The sequence below is a fragment of the Vulpes vulpes genome, chromosome 12 (assembly GCF_048418805.1).
Source record: "Vulpes vulpes isolate BD-2025 chromosome 12, VulVul3, whole genome shotgun sequence".
Lineage (NCBI taxonomy): Eukaryota > Metazoa > Chordata > Mammalia > Carnivora > Canidae > Vulpes > Vulpes vulpes.
Window position 1 is genome coordinate 84377497 of NC_132791.1, and position 8202 is coordinate 84385698.

Genomic DNA, 8202 nt, shown 5'->3' on the forward strand with positions numbered 1-8202 from the left:
TGAGTGAAATGCAGATGCTCAACCACTGAGCCACCCAGGTACCCCTAAAAGGGTAGATTTTAAATATTCTCAAGACACACAAAGGTAATTATGTGACATGATGAATATATTTACCAGCCTATTGTGGTAATCATTTCCCAATATAAATATGTGTATCAAATCATCACATTGTACACCTTAAATTCACAGAATGTTGTATGTAACTTATGTCTCAATAATCCTGGGTGGAAATTATGAAAGAAAAAGAAAATCCTAGGTTTTAGAAGTTCAAGATAATCAGTACATTTGTCAAAAGTCTAAATAAGTAGCAGTGAGACTCCCAGATCCCCTCCCTAACTCCTGGCTCTCCCCATTTGTCCCTAGAAATTTATTCTCTGGAGAAACTGAACCAGAATGTTTCTAGACAAGAGTATCAGGCACAAGGGAAGGGTTTGAGGAACAATAAATATCTATCTATATGTTGCATAGTGGGGCTCTGCACAAATCTTTTTCTTTGCTTTATTTCTAGAAAGCTTGCATTCAGGCTCATATTCCTTAGGGAGAAGAGAGGAGGAATCTTCTCTATAGAAAGCAGTTGCAGAAAAAGACTTCCTGAAACTGGCATTCCCAATGCTCGATGTTCCAAAAGTTTTCAATGTCCCAGTGAAAAAGCTAGCTTGCCACATGACCACTGTGTTCTGAGACCCACCGTTGACAACCACCTCACACCCACAATCATACACACACACACACACACACACACACACACATATACACACTCACATACAGAGAGACACACACACACACGCCACTTCCAATCCACTTTTTACTGCTTCACCTATTATCTATCAAATGGGAATAGTATAGACAAGACTGCCTTGGAGCAGGTCGTAAAGCATGACATCCATACCATCTACTTCTGCTCCCACCTATGTTTCCCCCTTTCCTCATTCCATACCTACAGCCCCACCAGAGCTCCTATTAAGTAGCAGATGAAGGAAAAAAATTCAAGAACAGTTCATAGATTGTTTCACACCATATGCTGCCACAAGCTGAACAGGAGTGGCCATGGAGAAGAGCAAAGAAGGGAAAGCCTCCTTGCCAGGCAGGGCATCTCAGTATCTCTGGTTGTAAAATTCATGTGGAAAGTGAGATTTCCAGAGGGAAAAATCTGTATCTCACCATGGGTAACGGTTAATGATGTGACTGGTGACTGGTGAGGAAGTCTGAAACAAACAGACAAAATAATCCAGGAGAAACAAGCACAATGCAAATGAGAGAAGAAAAAGATTAAAAAACAAAACTAGAGGGGCATCTGGGTGGCTCAGCTAGTTAAGCATCCGATTTTTTACTTCGGCTCAGGTGATGATCTCAGGGTTGTGGGACTGAGCCCCTCATCGGGCTCTGTGCTCAGCGAGGAGTCTGCTTGAGATTCTCTCCATCTCCCTTGGCCCCTCCCCCACAAAAACTAGAATTAATATCTTCAAGAACAATTTAAAAAATAACAAGAAGAGGATGCTACAACATAAGAGAATAATAAGAGAAAAAGAACAGAATTCTAAGAAAAAAGAACAAAATCTAAAAAATAGCTCTCAAAAATAAAAAATATATAGACTAACAAAAGGGGGAAAAATCTGTAGAAATGATGGATAGCAATGTTGACAGAAAGCAACCAGGATGTAGAACAAGATGGAAAATGGAAGTAAAAAGAATCAGAAAATTTGAGAATCATTCCAAGAGCCCCAAACCCCGGCTCACAGGTTTTACCAAAAGAAAGAATGGAGAAGGGACACCTGGGTGGCTCAGCTGTTGAGCATCTGCCTTCAGCTCAGAGCATGAATCCCGAGATCCTGGGATCAAGTCCCGCATCGGGCTCCCCACAGAGAGCCTCCTTCTCCCTCTGCCTATGTCTCTGCCTCCCTCTCTGTCTCTCATGAATCAATCAATAAAGTATTTTTAAAAAGTAATAGATAATAAAGCACTAAAGCACATCATCATAAATATTCCAAAAACTGTCAACGTCAATTAAGGGTGTATTAATTTTAGACAATTATCTTCAAGGACGTTCCTTGCTGAGGATTGAGATGATGGTGTGCATGTTTTATGCAAACGCTCCCCTCTCTTATCAAAAGCTGTTAGGTTTTTCTTTCCCTTTTGACCTTTGAATTCTCCCCATATATAATAAGCCTATTTATTTATATAGATAGATGATAGATAGATAGATAGATGATAGATAGATAGCAAGAAATTGCCAAAGATTCAGAGGATTCATTCACAGAGCAGACTTCTCAAAGCAAAGGTTTGGAGTCCTGCTGCATTTTCACGTTGACTAAAGCAGAAATGAAGCTCACCCAGCGATGCTTTTTAAATTCAGAACTCACTTGGAATATGAAGGTGTCTTTCTTTTTGAAAGGCTATTTTTCAAACCCTCTAATGAAAAGGCCAGGGAATATTGCTATCAATTCTTCCTTTCCTCCCCAAGCAAATAGCATTCGTCCGCCTTGAACAGATGGGGCTCTGTGTGATAAATAGCCCAGTGTTTCAGTCTGGTAGGGGATGGTACTGACATCTTGTCCCCAGTGCTTATACGCTGGGCTGGCCTGTCCCTCCACTTTCACTTCCTTCCACTAGACCGGAGCAGTGTTTAAGACTCAGGCAATAAAACGTTGTGGGGGCGAGCTCCAGGCACCCTCACATTCCAGCCATTCTTCAAGATAACGATGAGAACGGTGAACGCCTTCTAGGAAGATTCTGGAGAAGGTGGGAGGTATTGAGGAGGGAGAGCAGAGCCCTTCCTGCCTGGTGCTGCCTTAGTGCTCTCAATATTAATAGCTCAGGCACTGACTGCCCCAGTTAATCACTATTCCCAGAGGATTCAGCTGGGTTTTCATTTACAGAGGCAGCTATAACAAAAGTGCACATGCACACACACAGGCACACACACACACACACACACACAACTACTCCTACTCCTCCAATGGCTGCTGATTGGCTTCCTCAGAAACCCATGCCCTTCCCATCATCACTCTAAAGAATGTCGATCATCTCTGAATGAGAAAAATCACCCATCTCTTAAGGAACATCAGACACAGTGTTTGCTGTTCTAATGACTTCATCTGCACTGTATGGAGCTTAGAATATGATTAACTTTGCATCAAAGTCCCCTTTGTCACGCTTCTGCAGATAAGGGCAGGCTGCCACAGCTGCCTTCCTAACCAGGAGGGATAGACTATACGACAGCAACGTTCGTAAAGAGCAAATTCGTTTTGGAGCAGAGGGACAAGTTTACATTCCTAATGCTGCAGCTCGTTCTTATGATGTTGAATATTCTTCACGGGTACTGTGGGGTGGTTCAAAATCAATGACATTTGCATATTTCTGCATATAAACACCTTTGGGTGCACTTTCCCTTTCTGCTTCTGACTGCTCATTCATTAAAAACCCCACGTAATGAGGACTAGTTGCCAAGTGCTTAATACACATGATCTCTAAGCAGTCAATCCTCAACAAGTCTTTGCGCTCTTTCTGTCAGGCTCTGAATGCGGGGTGCTGGGGTACTTGCCTTCGGGGAACTTTCTGTCTGCTCACCTAACAGGCTTCGTGAGTGTGGGATCGGAGTTGCATGGGGTCTGAAGTGCATCCATTCAGGGGTGTAGGGCTCTTTAAGAAAATGAATATATATTTACTATGCCAAATATTTATTTTAAATGAAAATAGAAATTGCAATAAATTGCATAGTTGTCCTCTGACACAGAAATACATGATTCAGCTTTCCCCAAACTTATTCCATGTGTTTTGCAATTATTTATTGAGTGCCTACTATGTACCAGGCACTGTCCCAGATGCTGGGGACACCGCAGTGAATGAATGACTTGCCTACAGAGTCCCCTTTCCCCCAGAATCCCAGACAAGCCCAGTGTTTCATGACTCCACCTTGGGAAAGACTCAGCCAAATGTTTCCAAGTGCCTTCCATTTCTAGCATTCTGTGAACAACAAGCAGCCATGGTCATCCTAACCTTGGACAGAGTGTCTTCGCCTATGATCTCAGCCCTGCCCAGTTCTGGAGCCTTCATGCACGAGGTACCTATTTCTACAAAATAAAGTCCCCACATCCCATTCATTTTTGGTCTCCACCCACATTTCCAGTCTCAGCTCCTGCTGCTTCCTGGTGTGTTCAAGCCATACTAAAGTACTGCGAGTTTCCAAATGACCCAGGCTTGTGCCTCTGGGCCTTGGTGTAGCATGTGAACTCTGTAGAATGTCTTCCTTCACCTTGTATGCCTGGCAACTCTCCATTCATTTTCCACGGCAGTAAAATTCACATAACTGTTTAAAATTATACAATTAAGTCTTTGAAATTATACAATTCTGGAATACTACTCAGTCATCAAAAAACGAAACCTTGTCATTTGCAATTATGTGGATGGAGCTAGAGGGTATTATGCTGAGCAAAATAACTCGATCAGAGAAAAACAATTATCATATAATTTCACTCCTGTGGAATTTAAGAAACAAAACAGAGAATCATAGGGGAAGAGAGGAAAAAATAAAACAAGACAAAATCAGAGAGGGAAACAAACTATAAGAGACCCTTAATCATAGGAAACAAACTGAGGGTCGCTGGAATGGGGGTGGGGGATGGGGTGGCTGGGTGATGGGCATTAAGGAGGGCACATGATGGAATGAGCACTGGGTGTCACATGCAACTGATGAATCACCGAACTCTACCTCTGAAACTAATAATACATTATATGTTAATTAATTGACTTTAAATTTAAAAATTAAAATTAAAATTAGACTGTATAATTCAGTGACATTTAATACACTCGCAATGTTTCACAGCCATTACCGGTCACTCTCACTCCCCCACCTCTCAGCCCCTTGTAACCACTTATCGTTTTCTGTCTCTATTCTGATTATTTCATATAAATGGAATCATATAACATGTGACCTTTTGTGATTGGCTTCTTTCATGTAGCATAATTTTAAGTCATCCATGCTGTCACATGTGTTAGTACTTTATTCCTTTTTGTGGCTGAATAATATTCCATTGTAATGATATACTACATTTTGTTTAGGCATTCATTAGTTTATAGAAGCTTGGGTTGTTTTCACCTTTTGACTATTAGGAATAATGCTGCTCTGTTCATTCACTTAGAGGTTTTGTAGGAAATCTGTTTTCAGTTCTGTTGGGTGTATACCTAGGTGTGGAATTGCTGCAGTATATGGTAATTCTGTTTAACTTTTTTTGAGGAGTTGCCAAACTGTTTTCCATAGCTGCTACACCATTTTGTATTCTTGCCAGCAGCAAAAAGTGTTCTAATTTCTCTCTATTCTTTGTTTCTTAGCTCCACCTTCATCTTCACTGCAGAGCTCATCAAAGCATCTTTTGATTCCTCACACTGATCACTCTGTATTTATATTTCTATCTCCCATAGATTTCCTTAAGTTAAGACAATGACTTCCTCACCTTTATATTTCCAGAATCAAGCGTGGAGTTTGGCCTTCAATCAAAACTTGTATAAGAAATAAATGCGTGGGGCACCTGAGTGGCTCAGTCAGTAGAGCATGTGGCTCTTGATCTCGGGGTCATGAGTTCGAGTTCCATAGTGGGGATCAAGTATACTTAAAAAATAAAATAAAGGGATTCCTGGATGGCTCAGCGGTTGAGTGTCTGCCTTCGGCTCAGGGCATGATCCTAGAGTCCCGGGATCAAGTCCTGTATCGGGGTCCCTGTATGGAGCCTGCTTCTCCCTCTGCCTGTGTCTCTGCCTCTCTCTCTCTCTGTGTGTCTCTCATGAATAAATAAATAAAATCTTTTTAAAAATATATTTCTTTATGGTACCTTTTTTAAAAGAAGATTTTATTCATTTATTCATGACAGACACACAGAGAGAGGCAGAGACACAGGCAGAGGGAGAAGCAGGCTCCTCGCAGGAAACCCGATGCAGGACTCCATCCCAAGACCCTGGGATCACAACCTGAGTTGAAGGCAAATGCTTAACCACTGAGCCACCCAGGTGCCCCTATGATTTTTATCTAAGAAAGAGAAAGAAAGAAAGAAAGAAAGAAAGAAAGAAAGAAAGAAAGAAAGAAAGAAAGAGAAAGAAAGAAAGAAAGACAGAAAGAAAGAAAGAAAGAAAGAAATGAATGAAGTGGCAGATGATGCCTGGAATTAGTTTTTCAATGCTTGACCATTGCCTTGTATCCTCTTACTTGGGACCTGACACCTCTCCCTCATCCCTATCTTTGTTACCCAGTCTGAAAACCCAGGGGGGGGTTTGCCCTAGCCTCCTAATTAATTCTACAATTTCCTTTTGAGACTGAAGTCTGCCTGAATTCCAGTTCCCTTGTCTGATTCCTGAAACTTTCACAGATTTATCCAGCCACCATCATCCACTCTAGACAGTGAGCCCTACATCCAAGCTTCCGGTCACTGTCTGGGATCCTACTCCAAACCACTTAGGCCACCAGGCAAGCAGACCTGTCACTTATTTAAAATCCCCATTACAGTGGTCACACTGGCTGAAGCTTATTCTCTCAACCTCGGGTTCAGCCATCACACTGCGCTGAGCTCAAATGCCCACGACTTTTAGAACACCCTCCACGGAGCCACTCGTGCAAGGTTATCACAAAGCGCAAACCTTAGAAACTACTTAGCTGCCTTGTCTTCCATCCCATCCCATATCATGATCCCTTCTCTTCCTTCATTCCTTCTCCTCCTCCATGTCTTCCTCCTCTTCTGTCTCTTCTATCTGTTCTTCCTCTACTTCCTTTTCTCTTCTTTCTTGCTTCTATTTTTCCTCTTCACCTCCAAACCCTCCACAACACTTCGTATATTTTATTATCTTGTTACAGAAGTTGTAACAGTCTCTAGATCGCGCCACCTCTGCCACTAATCAGGTCAAGTCTTAGTGATGATGAGAAATATCATCTGTTTCCTCTCTGTGTGTACCATTTTTTAATCCTTACAGCCGCTCTCTCAGGGGCCGAGAAAGGACAGGCAACTTGCCAAAGGCTGCTTGGTTAAATCAGTGAATCTGAGATTTCAACCCATGTCTGTCTGGATACAAAAATCCAACCCTGTTACACTCAACTGCCCTGATTCCCCTGATACGGGTTCCTTTGCTATTAATACCGTAACCTTCTCCAATTCCAAAGTAAAGCCAATCTTTCTCAAAGAGAATCTGTGAACAAGACTAATACCTCCCATGTGACTTTCTCATCCTCAGAGCCCCCTGAGTTAAGACAGAGCAGCCCTTCGCCTGTCCTGTGTGTTCTTCCTTCTTAAGTCTTACTAGCATGAATTGAAGTATTGCTGATTTGCTCGTTGGCACTTTATTATAATCTTCTTTACATGTGATAGCAACATAATGAATTTTTTATTGTATGTCTTATATGTTATTTATACTGCTACTCTTGTAAATCTGGATTGTATTTTGGGGATGGATTACTTGGCTACCTACCAAAAGTCATTAAGGTATTTATATTCCTTGCTTCATTGGTACCATTACTGGGGATTGATCACAAGGAAAAAAAAGCTACATATAGTCATGTTTAGAGTGGCGTTAAGAGGACAATTTAAAATCAAAGACCCACAGGTCTTCTAAAACCTAGGAATTTAACAGTTGAGGATGGTCAAGTAAATTGCATATGAATGATGGGAATATTATGTAGCCATTAAAATAATAAATATGATGGTTATGTCATAACACTGAAATACATGAAAAAACTAGAGCACAGTTCTATATCAGACTATATGAAAGCTATATGCATGTATCAATACAGATTGGAATGGATTTCACACTCATAGATGTGATATCACGACGAGTGAGATTTCCTATTTTTAAAATTAGAATTTCTTTTTTTTTAAGATTTTATTTATTCATGAGAGACAGAGAGAGAGACAGAGAGAGAGAGAGAGAGAGAGAGAGAGAGAGGCAGAGACACAGGCAGAGGGAGAAGCAGGGAGCCTGATCTTGGACTCGATCCCAGGTCTCCAGGATTATGCCCTGGGCCGAATGCGGCGCTAAACCGAGCCACCCCCTGCTGCCCTAAAATTAGAATTTCTTTGCAACATTTAAAAACTGATGAAATGTGGATTGTCAAAGTTCTGAGGCAGTTTAAGAGGACTGGTCTTTTCATTAATACTGGAGTTCATCTATAGGTGACAATGGCTCTTCACAGTCTACTCCAGGTGAGGGCATGCCAGCCTCAGGCAT